The sequence below is a fragment of the Bos indicus genome, chromosome 8, assembly GCF_029378745.1.
Source record: "Bos indicus isolate NIAB-ARS_2022 breed Sahiwal x Tharparkar chromosome 8, NIAB-ARS_B.indTharparkar_mat_pri_1.0, whole genome shotgun sequence".
NCBI classification, from domain to species: domain Eukaryota; kingdom Metazoa; phylum Chordata; class Mammalia; order Artiodactyla; family Bovidae; genus Bos; species Bos indicus.
The window spans coordinates 26,058,124-26,075,266 of record NC_091767.1 but is presented as its reverse complement, the minus strand read 5'-3'; the positions used below and the strand labels follow the sequence as shown (position 1 = coordinate 26,075,266).

The 17,143-nt window shown below is 37.8% G+C and overlaps 1 protein-coding gene across 3 annotated transcripts in view; it reads left to right on the top strand.

The window, feature by feature from the left end:
• Positions 1-17,143, top strand: part of ADAMTSL1 (ADAMTS like 1) — a 1,120,558-nt gene that overhangs the window by 317,696 nt on the left and 785,719 nt on the right. The window lies entirely within an intron of this gene.

Genomic DNA, 17,143 nt, shown 5'->3' with positions numbered 1-17,143 from the left:
GCATCAGTCCTTCCAGTGAACACCCAGGACTGATCTCCTTTAGGATAGACTAGTTGGATCTCTTTGCAGTCCACGGGACTCTCAACAGTCTTCTCCAGCACCAAAATTTGAAAGTATCAATTCTTTGGCACTCAGCCTTCTTTATGGTCTTACTCTTATATCCATATATGACTAGTGGGAAAACCATAGCTTTCACTATGTGGACATTTGTTGGGAGAGTGATGTCTTTGCTTTTTAATACACTGTCTAGGTTTGTCATAGCTTTCTTTCCAAGGAGCAAGCGTCTCAATTTCATGGATGCAGTCTATATCAATTTTAATATTACATAAATATTTATTAGATAGTGTATGGAGAAAACAGTTATAGACAAAAACAGAGGTGGGAAAGATATGCTTCAGCCTTGTAATGTTTGTGGCCCTCTGGACAGAGAGAGAAGAATTGGGTTGGGAAGGTGTGCGTAGCTTACTTTATCTTAAATATTTTATTTAAAAATATATGGTAAAATGGTAATATGTATTTAAATAGCTAGTGGTTTACAGAAAAGTTTATTTTATTATTCACTGCAATTTTTTATGGTTCAAGTATTTATAAGTACATGCATAATAAAACCTTCAGGATAATATTTGGCAAATAATCAGCACAAAATAAATGCTGTTTTTATTAGCAGTGGTTGAACTGACAAATCATTGAAACATAAAGTGACAAAGCTTGGCACCCAGGATTTAATATGCACACTATTCACATTTTTGCCTCATAATATAATTAAAGAGTAGTCAGATGTAGGACAAGAGACCGCAAGACCACGGGGCCTCCTATCAGTTCATGAACTGCAACGCTAGTAAATAATGTCAAGATGATGAATCTCGGCATTTAAGGAGAGGGACTACTTTTTCACACTTGACCTTTGGAATTAACTGAAAAAACCATTATCATTTAAGAAAAAGGTTTTTTTTCTATATCCATTTCTAACTTACATATAGCTTATACAGTTCCTCCTTGCTGAGTTGTCCTCCATTTGCTAGGATTCTGTCATTACCTCCAAACAACAAATAGCTAACAAGATGAATTATCTAAAAGACACCCAAATAAATGTGAAGCACTAAAAATCCTAAATCTTTTTTTAAAGAATAGATTTTTAAGATCAAACAACCTCAATTTTAAAGAGTAGATTTTTAAGATCAAACAACCTCTGAAATTAAATAAAGCATAATTCTCTTTTAAAGATTTAACATCATTTCAGAAATACATAAATTACACGTATGAAATTTAGGACTCTTTTTGTGCACATTTTCAAGTTTCATACTGTAAGCTTGTTCCCCAAAAGTCTTTGCCAGGAATGGTGAAATTTCAATATTAAATATTCTAGGCATGAATTCAGCTTTATTCCTGTAAGCTAGTATTCAAATTTCTGGGGTAGTCTCCACTTATAGTTATCCTAAAGTAAGCTAACATACTTTAAATATTAATTATCTTTAGTGAAAGTTATAAATGTGAGGAGCTGACTGTTTGCTGCTTAACATCAGAACTTTCCTAGTAAGCTTAAACTAACTCTATGGGCTGTAATGTAAATTACACCTCAGAAAATCACTTGGGGCACCAAAGAATAATTTATTGCTTCCTTAATATAAAGAGCTAATTCATCTCATGGAAAGACAAATCACTTTTAAAGGAGTTCCTTAACTGTTTATAAGTTACCGCTCAAGCTATCAGCATGTGTACTGGGTGTAAATGCCTATCTTTATTAATATGCCATTTTTGACTTCGTTGTGTGTAGATGCGTGGCCCATCAGTGCCGATGTGTGTACATGCTAAGCCATTTCAGTCATGTCTGACTCTCTGCGACGCTATGGGCTATAACCTGCCAGGTTCCTCTGTCCTCCGGATTCTCCAGGCAAGAATACTGGAGTGGGTTTCCATGCCCTCCTCCAGGGGATCTTCCTGATCCAGGGATCGAACCTGCATCTCTTAGGTCTCCTGCATTGGCAGGCAGGTTCTTTGCTACTAGTGCCGCGTGGAAAGCGTCAGTCCATCAGTAGCTGAAGGCAAGTAGAGAGGAGTGATTACTGACTCCTCTGGCAGCTGGACTAGGTCTTTCTTCACTAGATGTCTGCATAGGGTGGTGCTGAGTAGTTTCTGGGAGGTTAGAAGACAATCTAATGGAATTATGTGAATAAGAATACAAATTCTTTTACCTGAATTTAAGAAGCTATGAGAGGATACTGTGGGTTGTATGTAGGGGCAAAATGTCACTTTGATGTAGCACATCCTCTTAGAGGTTCTTTTTTTAAATTTTCTGATATAAATAGACCTTTTTTTTTTTTTTTGGAGTAGGTTCTGTTTCAGAGTAGGTAAAAATGTAGACCTTTAAACAGTCCTTAATTAGGTTGGCCAGTTGAAGCAAAACCTTAAAACATCACTTACAACGTAATATTATTGAATAGATGTAATCTCTAAATGTTGATTTTAAAATCCTGTATACCATTTTGTCTTTGTTATAGTAACTTATAGGTAAAAAATAATAATGTCATATTTTTGTTCAAAAAGCTAAAAATAAAGCTGTAAAACAACCATATGACCCAGCAGTTCCACTCCTGAGTATATATTTGGAAAAAACACACACTAATTAAAAAAGATACATGCACCCCAAAATTCATACCAGTGTTATTAACAATTGCCAAGATATAGAAGCAATCTTAGTGTCCATCAACAGAAGAGTATATACAGAAGATGTGATACACACATACACACACACAAAGTGGAATACTACTCGGCCATAAAAGAAAAATTAATGTAATAATGTAATTTTTCCATTTGCAGAAATGTGGATGGACTTGAAGGACTTTATACTAAGTGAAGTGTCAGAGAAAGACAAATATGTGGAATATAAAAATATGACATTAATACATGGAATTAAAAAATATAACACTACTGAACATATATAAGCCAACTCACAGATATAAAAACAAACTAGTGGGGAGAGGGAAGAGAGGAGGGGAAATATGGGGTAGAGAATTCAGAGGTACCAACTATTAGGTATAGAGAAGGGAGGGAGTGGTATTTTATTAGGTATTAAATAAGCTCTAAGAATATATTGTACAATATGAAAAATATAGCCAATAAAGCTAGCCAATATTTATAATCACTATAGATGGATTATAACTTTTAAAAAGTATGAATCCCTATATTGTACACATGATTATACATCAACTATACTTCAGTTTAAAAAAACCAGCATAATTACTTGGTGAAAAGTTTTGAAAAGGAGCACATTTTATTATTCCTTTGTATTATTTGATTTTGACTTGATATTGACAAAGAGGAGAATGACTACTTAAAGAAAAAAATTATTGTATGTATTACTTCAGTATATGTATGTAACTTTTGCCAAGAGAAAATAACTTTATCTACAATTAAATTGCTTTATCAAAACTAAAAACGTGGCATTCAATGTACAAGTGTCGCTTATGGAGACGAAAACCTGAGAAGTGGTTGTGTTGTTGGTTTGAGGCTTTATTTCCAACTGACAATAAGACTTCAGGCAAGTCATGTAACTTTCTGAATCTTGCTTTCCTAACATTTTATTTTTTTTATTGAAATATAATTGATTTACAATGTTGTGTTAATTACTGCTTTCAACAAAGTAATTTAGTTTACATATTTATACATTATTTGTTTTTCATATTTGTTCTTTTCCATTATGGCTTATTATAGGATATTAAAGATAGTTCTCCGTGCCATAGTGTAAGACCGTGTTGTTTAACTGTGTTTAACTATGCTATATATGAAAACTTACATCTACTAACCCCAGCCTCCCACTCCCTCCCTTCTCTAACGCCCTCCCCCGTGGCAGTAACTACTCTGTTCTCTCTTTTCATGATTGTTTCTATTTCCCAGATAGGTTCATTTGTGTCATATTTTCGCTTCCATGTATAAGTGAGATGGTGTTTATCTTTGTGACTTCCTTCATTTAGTATGATCGGTTCTGGTTGCATCCCTGTTGCTGCAAATGGCATTATTTGGTCCTTCCTGACCTTTAAACTAAACATGCTCTGAATGATTCTGCAGCCTTAGATATTATGTTTCAAATTAGATATTTAATGGAAACTTCAAATTCCTTAACAGTTTTTTTTTCCTTTTTTGTTTCAACATTAATGTGCACCACAGTGGTTCAACATGTAAGGCAAAGGCCTTGAATATGAAAGCTATAATTTCAATATACCACCTCTAGCACCCAGGGGAGGTAAATTAGACGGAAATGGTAGTAATTCTAATTAAACAGTCAGGAAAAATCATGACAAGTTGGTTTTCAGCATCAAAAATGTCCATTTAAGTGTCTTTATTCTTTTTTAAAATTTTATTTATGTTTTAATTGAAGGATAATTGCTTTATAGAATTTTGTTTTCTGTCGAACATCAACATGAATCAGTCATAGGTATACATATATCCCCTCCGTCTTGAACCTCCCTCCCCTCTCCCTCCGCATCCCTCCCCTCTAGGTTGATACAGAGCCCCTGTTGGTCAGAGGTCCCATGTTGTCTCCAGTTTCTTCATTGTGTTTTGTGTGAGATCCATCACAGAGAGGAAATTTTTTGAACCTCCAAGAATGGCAATACACTGCTTTATCTCCCAAATCCTCCATGTCAAAAGCATGTACTACCTTGGGGTTGTCTTTCTGGATGTGAGGGTTTACCATAGATTTGTTGTGATGATCTTTAACATAAAATCTTTTGTAAGCTGGATAACCAGTTGCAGCTGTCCCAGCGGCAATGGTAACTGCTGCGATCCATTCAACTCATACGCTGGAAGTCTCACGGTGCCTTTGCTTGCAAGGGTGTGCACAGAACACAGCACAAACTGCCTTGCGTGGACAGCGAGGTGTACGTCCTAGGGCACTGACTCTAGGCTGCTACCACTGCAGTTTCTTTTTGATTTGATTTGAATCTTTTTTGACTCTACTCAAGTCATTTTTTATGGAAAAACCAATTATGTATTTCTGGAGTCAGATCTTCCCATTGTAGACTCACTTTCCTTCCAGTTCTTCACAATTACTGACTGCCCATTCATTCTCCATTAACTTTCACAAACATAATATCCCTAAAGTTCACTTTGCCTTTCACATAATGAGCACTTGTATGTCAAAGCTAATTATATGTTCTGGGAAAGTCCAGTTCCTCAAACAGAGTTTAATGTCAAAAACCCTTAGTGTGGCATGTACTTAATTCTAACTTGTTTCTGATGACATCCATTTAGACTTTCTTCACTCCAGCTTACTCAGACCATACTTTGTTCCTATATCAAATGATCAGTTCAGTGTTTTGCTCCTAGGGCATCTTATTCCTAGAATATCCTCCTCCCCTCTTTACTAGACCTTCATATATTAAACCAACCCTCTTCCCCCTGCTCCAGGAAGCTTGCTCTCTGAACTCCTACAGGACTCACTGTCCTAGATCATGGAAGCAGTCAGTGCCCTGTCTTCTTGGGCTGCCCAAAGGACACTAAACAGATGTGGCGAGTCCTTGGCTCAAGCTTCAGGACAGTTCCTTACCAGACTCTTAATTTGCAGATCATCCCTATCTGCCAAGAGTGGAGTATGAATGCAAGTCTGGGGAAACAAACAGGAAATCATGAGATCTCAGAAAATAGGATATGATGGAAGAACTAAGAAGGGAGTAGAGGAATAGGGAAGTAAGGATTTGGCCAAAAGTGTAGTGGAGCACAGGGAGTCAAAAAATAAGACTAGGAATTAATTCTGGGCTCCTGTTCCAAGAATGTTGTCCATTGGTTGAAGCATCTCTCTTATTTTGCATCCTCATTCATCTTTCTTATACATAGACCATCTACCCTGGAAATCTTTTGAGCAAGGACTAGGGCTTCCCTGATGGCTGATATAGCAAAGAATCTGTGTGCAATGCAGGAGACTCAGATTTGATCCCTGGGTCGGAATGGTTCCCTGGACAAGGGAGTGGCTATCCACTGCCTTGAAAATTCCATGGACAGAAGAGCCTGGCAGGCTGTAGTCCATGGGGTCACAAAGAGTCGGACCCGACTGAATGACTAACACAGTATGTTTTACATCACTTTGCCCAGCACACAAAATAGACTCTTAAGCAGAGTAAAAGTGATGTCACTCAGTGGTGTCCGACTCTTCGTGACCCCATGGACTGCAGCCTACCAGGCTCCTCCATCCATGGGATTTTCCAGGCAAGAGTACTGGAGTAGGTTGCCATTGCCTTCTCCATAAGCAGAGTAATCATGATGTAAAACAATAAAAATACCAGTAACAATAGTAATGCGAATGCCAATCATCATGTATTGTCGATGTCTTCTGCACCAGATACTGCCTAAGTCGCTTTGTATACCTATCTCATTAATCCTTGGAAGAAAGGATTAATGAGATAGGTATTAATCCTTTCTGAGATAGGTATTAATCCCACCCCACCCCAACAGATGAATAAATGAAAATGAAAAGGAATTTACCCAAGGTCACAAAACTGATCTGTTACTTAAATGATTGAAACAATCCACATATGAAGAATACTGATTCATTTCACCAACAATTTCTGAGCACCTACTATATTCAACACACTAGTCTAAGGACTGGCTTCCCAGGTGGCACAGTGGTAATGATTCCACCTGCCAATGCAGCAGATGAAGGTTTGATCTCTGGGTCCAGAAGGTCCCTTGGAGTAGGAAATGGCAACCCACTCCAGTATTCTTGCCTGAAAAATTCTATGGACAGAGGAGCCTGGCAGGCTTCATACATATGTGTGTGTGTGTGTGTGTGTGTGTGTGTGTGTGTGTGTGTGTGTGTGTGTGTGTATATATATATATATATATAACTGCAAACTAAAATTATAGTTTTTTATATATATATATATACACACACACACACACACTATATATATATAGTTTGCAGTTAGATTCCCACATAGAGTTATGGCTTTGCACACTCCATTGCCCTTCAGTGGGTTTGAGTGTGAGTGTATGTATGTTGAGGTAGCTGCTTGCCTCCAGTTTGAAAGTACAGATTAGTAGATTGGTTTGAAAGTTTGACTACTTACTATTTTGGTTAGTATTCCAAATTTCTATGGGGACTGTGGATCTTCATGCATTATATACAGCCCAAAGTATAAATGAGTGAGTGTATGGAGAATATATGTAGGAAGCTAAATTAAATAAATAAGTTTCTAGAAACTGTGATATCCTGTGCTGAACTCCAATTTCATATAATTATTATAAAGAACCAAAAAAAAAATTGGCCTAAGCTTTTCAAAAATCCTACCTTATTGGCATCTCAAAATGTATGACCCTGATGGGAATATGGCTAAAAGGTTGCATCACTTAGTATCAGATTTATTATATGTGACTGAAACCTCCCTAAGTAGTGGCATCAACATAGACATTTGCTTCTCTTTTATGTAAAAGAAGTTTTCTAGAGAGGGAAATTTCAAATTCAGTATGACCAGGGGTACCAGGGACTCAAGCTTATTCTACTTTTCTCCTAAATCCTTCTAGCCTCCCATTCTTAAGGATATGTTGTGATGCTAAATGAGCTCCTGCCATGATTCTCATTCTAGGAAATGGGAAAGAGGAAGGGACAAACAATAAGATAGTAATAAAGAAAAAGGCATCAATCAGCTGGCTCACAAGGACTTTCCCAGAAGCTGCCATTTAGTATTGCCTTTAACAACTCATTGGTAAGGGCTTAGTTACACAGACATGCCTAAGTGCAGAGAACTCTGAGCCATGAGTCTTTATATACTGCACAGCCATATTTTAGGGCAATTTAAGGAAGGGAAAATAAACTTTGAAGTGAGCCACTAAGATTTTCTCCCACAGTGAAGTACTAGGTGAAACAGTAATTCTAATAAATCCCCAAAATTATGCATGCTGAATGAGAAATTCATTTCCCAGTGGCTAATAGATTTTGGAGGATATTGAAATGGTTTTGGGTTTAGTGGTGATGGTTGCACAAAATACTAAGAACCACTGAGCTATACACTTTAAAACGGTGGGTTTTATGGTATATGCATGACACCTCAATTTTTAAAATGTGTATTCAATAAGTTTCAGTCAAAGAGGAGAGGACAAAGATGTAAAGACCTTTGTTTCCCAGAATGTAAGGAAGGTAGCTCAAAAGAGAGACCAAAAGCTATCACAATATGTCTCAGTGGTTCTGTTTTCTCAGAGGAGAGCCGCCCCCACACTAGGATGTCTGCCTGTTGTTGGAATGGAAGGAAGATGTTCAGATAATCTTAGGAGAAAACTGAGACACCTGTTGGTTAACTAACTTTCCAAGGTCACATCCTTTGTGTGGAGTAGAGCCTTGTTTCAAATTCAACAGTCTGGGTCTGTGCTGCATTCTCTTAACTGCTGCCCTACACTGAAAGACTATCTTGCTGGCAAAAGTGAGCTCTCTGATTTGGAGGAAGTCATCATCTTTTTTGGATTTTGTGATATTTATAATATATGCTTAAAATTAAATGTGAAGATAGTTAGCCGAGTGATTTCTTGAGGCAAGACTGGACATCATCTGCCTCGAGATTATCTCATTCATTTTCAAACTAAAATGTTCTCCTGGAGTAATTAGGACTGAGTGATCAATCATCAAGTCACACACACACAAATTACCAAGGAAGGTGACCTGCTACACTAGCCTTGCTTTTAATTAGATATTTAAAGCATATATTTCCTTTATCAAACTTCACCTGTTGCAATAAGACAAATTTTTTTCATTTTTTTTTCTTCTAGATGATCTCATATGGCCCTGTAAGTGCATGTCTTGCTTTTGACAGGCATTGCATTTTCACTTAAAATTGAAGTTGTTTGTAGTTTTTGACCATTTAGGGTATAGCTGTTTATTGCACTCCTATTGCTATAATTAAAACAGTGCATGTGAATATGAAGAGTTTAGTTTTCAAGACAGTTCAAAGTCTAAGGAGCCCTACTTTGGAGCAGAAATATTCTCTTTTAAAATGTATGTACATGGAATTCTTCTCTATGGAATCAGGGTACATGGTATGTGTAAAACAATCAAAACTTGGGGGAATATACATATTCGGAGAAGTAAGAATTTGAGTGTTCTCTATAGATGGGTGCTGCCTTATACTATGAATGTAGTATGTTTTTGTACTTGTGGCACATCTGCTTCTGTACCATCATTTGACTTACTCTGTGATTACGTTGTTGTTGCTGTTCAGTCACTAAGTTGTGTCCCACTCTTTGCAACCCCATGAACTGCAGCACACCAGGCTTTGCTGTTCTTCACTATCTCCCAGAGTTTGTTCAGACTCATGTCCAGCGAGCTGATGATGCCATCCAAACTATCTTATCCTCCATTACCCCCTTCTCCTTCTGCCTTCAATCTCTCCCAGCGTCAGTTTTTTTTCCAATGAGCTGGCTTTTCGCATCAGATGACCAAAGTATTGGAGCTTCAGCATCAGTCCTTCCAATGAATATTCAGGATTGATTTCCTTTAGAATTGACTGGTTTGATCTCCCTACTGTCCAAGGGACTCTCAAGAGTCTTCTCCAGCACCACAATTCGAAAGCATCAACTCTTTGGCACTTAGCCTTCTTTATGGTCCAATCCTTACATCTGTACATGACTACTGGAAAAACCATAGCTTTGACAACATGGATCTTTGTCAGCAAAATGATGTCTCTGCTTTGTCACACACTGTCTAGGTTTGTCATAGCTTTTCTTCCAAAGAGCAAGCGTCTTAATTTCATGGTGGCAGTCACTGTCCACAGTGATTTTGCAGCCCAAGAAAATAAAATCTGTCATTGCTTCCACTTTTCCCCTATCTATTTACTGTGAAATGATGGGACTGGGACTATGTTCATGCAAGCATTAGAACAAAAATTGTTCAGATCTTTTGGTTTCAAAACATAAAATCATACAGAGGGACATATGATATCAACATGGATATATGATGGTTTTAATGGAAAGACAGTAAGAATATTTACCTGACTTCTTTAATGAATATCCATCATCTCCAGTGAACTAGAACTGCTTTGGAACACTTTCAAAAGTATTTTTTTAAATGTGTATTTCACATTTTATAATTCTGCCTACTCAAATACAGATGTGGTGGGTACAAATGTGAGTCACATACTCAGGTGTGCACAAGAGTGACTTTGGTTCTTTTTATAATCAAACTACAATTTTTTTCACACCACCCTATTTGGTCTGACTCAGAAAGTTAATTTAGTCCCTTCCAGAATCCACCTGCAATGCAGGATTACCTGGGTTTGATCCCTAGGTTGGGAAGATTTCTGGAGAAGTGATCAGCTACCCACTCCAGTATTCTGGCCTGGAGAATTTCATGAACTATGTCCATGGGGTCACAAAGAGTTGGACATGACTGACTGACTTTTACTCACACAGTCACAGGTAACTTTAGTCCAAGTGAGTAATTTGGGTACAGAATTGTTTTTTGTATGTATACCTATCCCCATTATCTGAGAAGCATGTATAAATAATACCACAGAGAAGAAGAGAAGGTACATGGTTTTAACCTGGCCTCTCTCTCAAGATGTTACTCATCTCACTGGTTCTTGATGTGTGTGTGTGCTCACTCAGTCATGTCCAGCTCTGCAACCCTGTGGACTGTAACTCACCAGGCTCCTCTGTCCATGGAATTTTCCAGGCAAGAATACTGGAGCAGGTTGCTGTTTCCTACCCAAGGGGACCTTCTCAACTCAGGGATCAAACCTGCATAGCATGCATCTCCTGCATTGGCAGGTGAATTCTTCACCACTGAGCCACCAGGGAGGCCCTGTTGTATGCATACCCATCCCTATTATCTGAGAAACATATATAAATAACACCACAGAGAAGAGGGGGTGGATACATGGTACATGATTCTAACCTGGCCTCTCTCTCAAGATGTTACTCTCGCACTGGTTCGTGACATAGATGAGGCTTACGGCCACCTAAAGGAAAACCTGCAGTGGATGGAGAGGCAGCCTGTGCCTCCTGCTACTGCTGACTGAGCTCTGAATCCTTGCTGCTGCTTACCTGCCAAGGAGCCTCATCCATCAGATTCCTGGTAGGAACTGTCCAGGTCTTGTCTGTCTGACAAGACAGTATCAATGATAAACATTCTGGCAGACAGACCACCATTTTCTCTTTCTCTGATGATCCCTGAATCGATAGGATATTTTAGATGCAACTCTAGCACCAAGGGAAATCAGAATTGATGGTGTGGACATGTGAGTTTGGAGCCTCTTTCATTCCTTAATCCGTATATCATGCCACCATTTCTACTCTATCCAGCAGGGTTACATGGGGACCTTTCTCTGATGTCAGACATCCCACTCCCCTAAGACAAGCTAGGCAATGTCTTTTCTTTGATAAGATCCCCACCCTTAAAGTAGGGGTACATGCTGCCCTTTTCCCCAAGCAAGACTCTTTCTGGTGAGTGAGAAGGGCATCCAGTTTCCAGACTTGTCTAACTACCTTGAATTCTCTACCTTCTCAACTTCTATAGGAGGTTCAAATCACACAGAGGTAGTTGAGAGAAGGATGCATGGGGAAAAAGTGGTATACTAGGCCACATCTACTGTTATATATTGGATTTTTAACCTGAACCTTATCATTTGAGTTTAGAACTCAGGAATTCAACATCTCTGTCCTGGTCTGATCTGATGCTCTTCTACATGGGATTCATGGTCACTGTCATATCTTATAGAGAAAACGAAAAAAAAAAAAAAAATTGAAAAATAAGTTAATATCACAAACGATTATTTCACCACACTAACTTATATACAAAATTTAGTAAGTTATATAAAAATGGGTAAGCTAGTTTTATTTATAGAGTGGGTGACTTTGGGCATCATTTCATTGTTCCAGTTGCAGTTTTGAAGATTTCTATACTGCTAAACTCTCTATTTTGAGTTTGAATTGTGGCATTAAATTTTATAGTTGTAATGAGCACAAGCTAATTAAATACAATGACTAGGGGAAAAAGACATTTTAACTGTGATTTAAAATAAGAGATATTGTTTTACAGATAGGATTTGGAAATAGAATAAACTTACCCTGTCGCCTTGTTCCCCAGTATTGTCTAAAAGAGAGAGAGATTATTTCATCTTCCAACAAATAATTCCTAAATGTAACAAATGCTGACAGAAGTGACAAGCATTTGATATTCTTTGAATGAACTCCAAAGTTCATTCCACTGATTATGTTTCTTGTTCTCCAAATAACTGCTCAAAAAAAGTTTAAAACAACTTGGGTCTAAAAGAGTTATGCACATTAAGTACAATGCCTGCGAGCTCTACTCCTGGTACCAAAGAAGGCAAAAGGACCTGATCTTTTAATACCTGGAAGAAGAAACTAATTTAAACAAGTTCCAGACTGGTGGGTATGATAAAGGAGAGGTCAATTTTGTTCATTTATCTAGGATTTTTCAGGGATTTCCTACACAGAAACTTTACAAGGAGTTTTTTAATCCTTACTTGCCAATATCAAGGTATTTTGATGGTAAAAAGCATAGAGCCTAAGAGCATAGACTTTCAATTTTTCAGGAGTCAGAGAAGGAAGATTCCTACTTTGCCTAGAGTTGTGGGAATTTCATAGCAGCAAATGCTTGCTCCTGACCAACTACGGTGCTTAGGCGGTCTTTAGTGGCTGAGCAGTTGCCAGAGCCAGACAAAACCTACCTACTAACAAACTCTTAAAGTAGGAATGACTTAAGTCATTGGGCCAGCATTTCCACAACCCATCTGGAGAAGAAGAAAATAGGAGGCAACAGTGTTACTTTTTCAAAATTTTGACCTCTGTCTTGAAAAAGCATCCTTATATATAAAAATCACATACAGAATTGCCTGGACTGTCCAAAACATTGTCAAGATTCAGAAACTAAGTAACATGGAAGGGCTAAAAATAGTTGTAGTTAACTTACAAAGGCCCCTGTGTCTCTTGCTTTGAGTGTATTACTCTAACTTTGCATTTAATTTTAAGTGGATTAATTGGTATAGTTGTTGGATTTTAAAGTAGCCCCTATGATCTCTATCTCCTGGTGACTTGGCCTTGTATAATTCCTTCCCCTTGAATTTGGACAGGACGAGTGACTTGCTTCTAACTAGTAGAACATGACAAAGGTGTTCGGATATGTTTCCTGTGATTCCATCTTGCTAGAAGATTTAAGAGTCTTACTCTCCTTTTTGCTGGCTTTGAAGAAGCAAGCCATGGTGATTCCTACAGACAGGCTGCTAACAGCCTCTAAGCCAGCAGTGAACCTTTCCCCAGAGAGCCACCAGATGAGAACCCAACCCTGGCTGGCGTTTTGCAGTCTTTCAGAGGACCCAGCTAAGGCATGGCCAGACCTCTGACCCACAGAAATTGTGAAATAATGAATGTGTGTTGTTTTGGGCCTTTAATTTTGTAATAGTTGTTACAAAGCATAGCAAACTAACACAGTTTGTTTCTTAAGCCGTAAGAGAGAGGTATTGCTACATGAATCAGGTATTGATAGCAACAAGAGAAGAAACAATTGACAAGTAAGGAAACAAGAGGAATAACAGGAATAATCTCTGAAAGCATAATTAAACAATAAGTGGTGTTCATAGTTATCACTCTGAGCCCACAAGCAGAAGATATATCATGCAAAATCCATTCTGTCAAGAAGGTAGAGGTGTCCGTAACACAGACATGAAAAAATTCAGAATCTTAATGTAGCATTAGACAATGTTTGACCATGGATCTTGGAATTATTTGAGAATTTGATATTTAGTGTAGGTTTAATTCAAAGGGATAGTAAAATAAATATCTATGATCAAAGAGTTACATATGCTTTTCTCACAATGTGATATGTCAGAATGCTTATAGAATCTGAAGTGAGAATTTTAACTTATGAATAAATACTTGAGCTAAAAATTCAAGTATCACTTACTTCCATGTAACCTGTAGACAATTTGGCCTTTGTTTCCGAGAAGGAAAGGTACCAGGAATTGGAAGCAATGAAGAATGGCTGATAATGGTGGTGGGCTATAGGTTGGTGTATCCTTAGGCTTACCAGGTATGGGAGGGAGAGAGTTTCCTTCGTCTATGGAACAGGTAGTAAGGGAAGGAACCACCATCTATTGCTTATTAAAAAGAACCCAAACTTGAAGCATATTTTTATAACCATGCCATTAAAACTGCTTGAGGTGATTTTTCATAGTCTTCTCTGCATCCCATGAGGTTTGAAGTAGGAAGAGGTCATGTGAGTAAATTCTGGAAATGCTCTTGAATCTGCAGAAAATGAAACCCAGTAAGCTAATTCTAGCTCACACACCTGCTAGTCATGTAGCCTAAGTGAGATTTAGTTTTAGCAATTTTAGAATAGTAATAATAGAAAATATTATATTCTCTACCATAAACATCGACTATATACCATCAACGCCTTTGATAGATGGTAGGACAGTTTGTTACAATATTTTTTGTGAATGGTGCTGATTTAAAAAAAAAAAAAAAACACAGCTGTCAAATGTGTTTATAAAGTCCATAAGATGAGTTTTGAGAAAGACACCTTTATGTAATTTGGATGTGGGATCTCACTTTAGTTTATGAAGTACTTTTCATTGCAGCCTATGATTTTATCTTGGTCATTCTAGGAAATAAGTACTAGCATCGTGCCATGGGAGCAGTGTCTCCTATTGCTTTATACACAGTGTTAGTGATTATTGAAGGATGGAGTTGCCCAGTGCTCCATAACTGGTGAGTGGTGAAATCAGGACTGAGAACAAAGATTTTTGACTAGCTCTAACTCTGGAAACATACCACTTACTTACAAGCAGAAGTAGTCATCTATTGAAAGCAAAGATGATTCTGAATCACCATGCTACCTTTTCCTCAGCAACTACCATGTTATGTTCCAAGCTACTGACTCATGTTTGAAGTGATGAGCATCAACCTCAGGCCTAACTGCTTTCTGTCCATACAGAGTTCTGGGTAAACAGGAAGCCATTGTCATCAACCTCTGTCTGGTAACTCCTCTTAGTGGAGCCTGTTCCTAATAGAAGATGGTAAAAACATGGGTTTTCTCCCTGTGCATAGAACCCTGAAGATAATTAACTCACATTTAAAGTATCAATACTCCATGAACAGCTGTATTTGATCTAATCAAAGAACAAAAGTTTAAATAAAACCTGTCCATACCTTCATATCAGAGAAGGCAATGGCACCCCACTCCAGTACTCTTGCCTGGAATATCCCATGGATGGAGGAGCCTGGTAGGCTGCAGTCCATGGGGTCGCTAAGAGTCAGACACAACTGAGCGACTTCACTTTCACTTTTTCACTTTCGTGCATTGGAGAAGGAAATGGCAACCCACTCCAGTGTTCTTGCCTGGAGAATCCCAGGGACGGGGGAGCCTGGTGGACTGCCGTCCATAGGGTCTCACAGAGTCGGACACGACTAAAGTGACTTAGCAGCAGTAGCAGTTTACCTTCATATTGGGAGTTACTTATTCTTTAAATTATTTATGTAATGATTTAAAGGATTTGACTATCTAAATATAATAGTAATAAAAGGATACACTTGCATAAAAATGTATATAACATGGTACCTGTTTTTGATCAGAAATAAATAAAAAGAAATTTAAATATTTGCATTCGTTTATAGGAGCATAGAGAAACATGAAAGAAGCAGCTAGATTATTTGGTATCTCAAGTGCATGAGAAAAGTTGGAATTTATTAGTTTTTTAAAAATGTATATATCTGGAGTTTTTCACTTGTAGCAAAGATCAAATAATAGCTTTGTAATTTAAAAGTATCCTATAAGTATAGCAATAAGAAAGAAGGATAGAAGGAAAGAAGGAAGGAAAATGAACAGTTAGTCTCACAGCTGAGAGGGCCTTCATTTGCTAACTCATAGATATAATTTGTCTTGTTTGTCATTATAAAAAAAAATAAGAATATATTATGTATAATTAGGCAGTGTATTTATCCTATACTTCAATAAATATTTTAAAGTGTCATTTATACATTTTCTATGACATTTATTGCTTATGTTACTGAAATTTAAGAATCTGAGATTACAGTGAATACTCTTGAGTGTGTAAAATATATGATAAAAAAAGATCATTCACTGTTGCAGCTAGGTGCAGGGGAGCACAGGATGAACAAACTAGGACCCCAAACTTGAAAAATAAAAAAGACCTAGGGGAGTTCACAGCCTGTTTAATAGTGATGATAAATAGTTGGCATCCCGACTGCCTTCCCTGGCTCCCCTGCCCTCAGCCCATGTAAAGGTCTCTAGTATGTTATTCTTGGCTCCTGAAGTCTGTGCGCCCTTCAGGTGTCCTCCACCGCAGAGGCACCAACATCATTAGGAATTGGTTGGCATTGCTACTTAACACTTCTTAGGAAATTGAAGTCTTTGGAGTCTCTCCACTGGCTTGCCAGTTTTGTTTCTTCTTTGGCCCGTGAAAATATGAACTAGTAACCTTTGATGAGAAATTGTTATCTGGGAACCTGGTAACTATCTTCCAAACAGCTGTTGTACAGATGATGAGTTTGACTTTCACTGGGTGAAATAGGGCACAGATGGGTGAAAATCAATGGAAGACAACTTTTAGAGAATTTTGTTTCTTTTTATTTATTTTAAATGAAGTATAGTTGGTTGACAGTGTTGTGTTCTTTTACTTTAATAATATTTTTTATTGTAGAGAATTTTAAGACTTATTTTTAAGGGGAAACAGTATAGTAGTTGGAGCTGTCCTGTGAGGTAGTGAGTTGTTTTTGCCAAAGCTATTCTGATGGATTCAGGGATATTTTAGAGAAGATTTCATGGGTTAACCCTTCTTGGTTTTTGTACATACCTGTGTCTTATACGTACATTTTATAATTTCTTTATTCATTGTTTTATAATTTGTTTATCTGTTAACTCGTGGTTAGATAACATCACTGACTCAATGGACATGAGTTTGAGCAAACTGCAGGAGACAGTGAAGGACAGGGAAGCCTGGCATGCTGCAGTTGATGGGGTTGCAAAGAGGTGGGCATGAGAGGATGAGATGGCCGGATGGCATCACTGCCTCGATGGACGAGAGTCTGGGTGAACTCCGGGAGTTGGTGATGGACAGGGAGGCCTGGCGTGCTGTGATTCAAGGGGTCACAAAGAGTCGGACACAACTGAGCGACTGAACTGAAC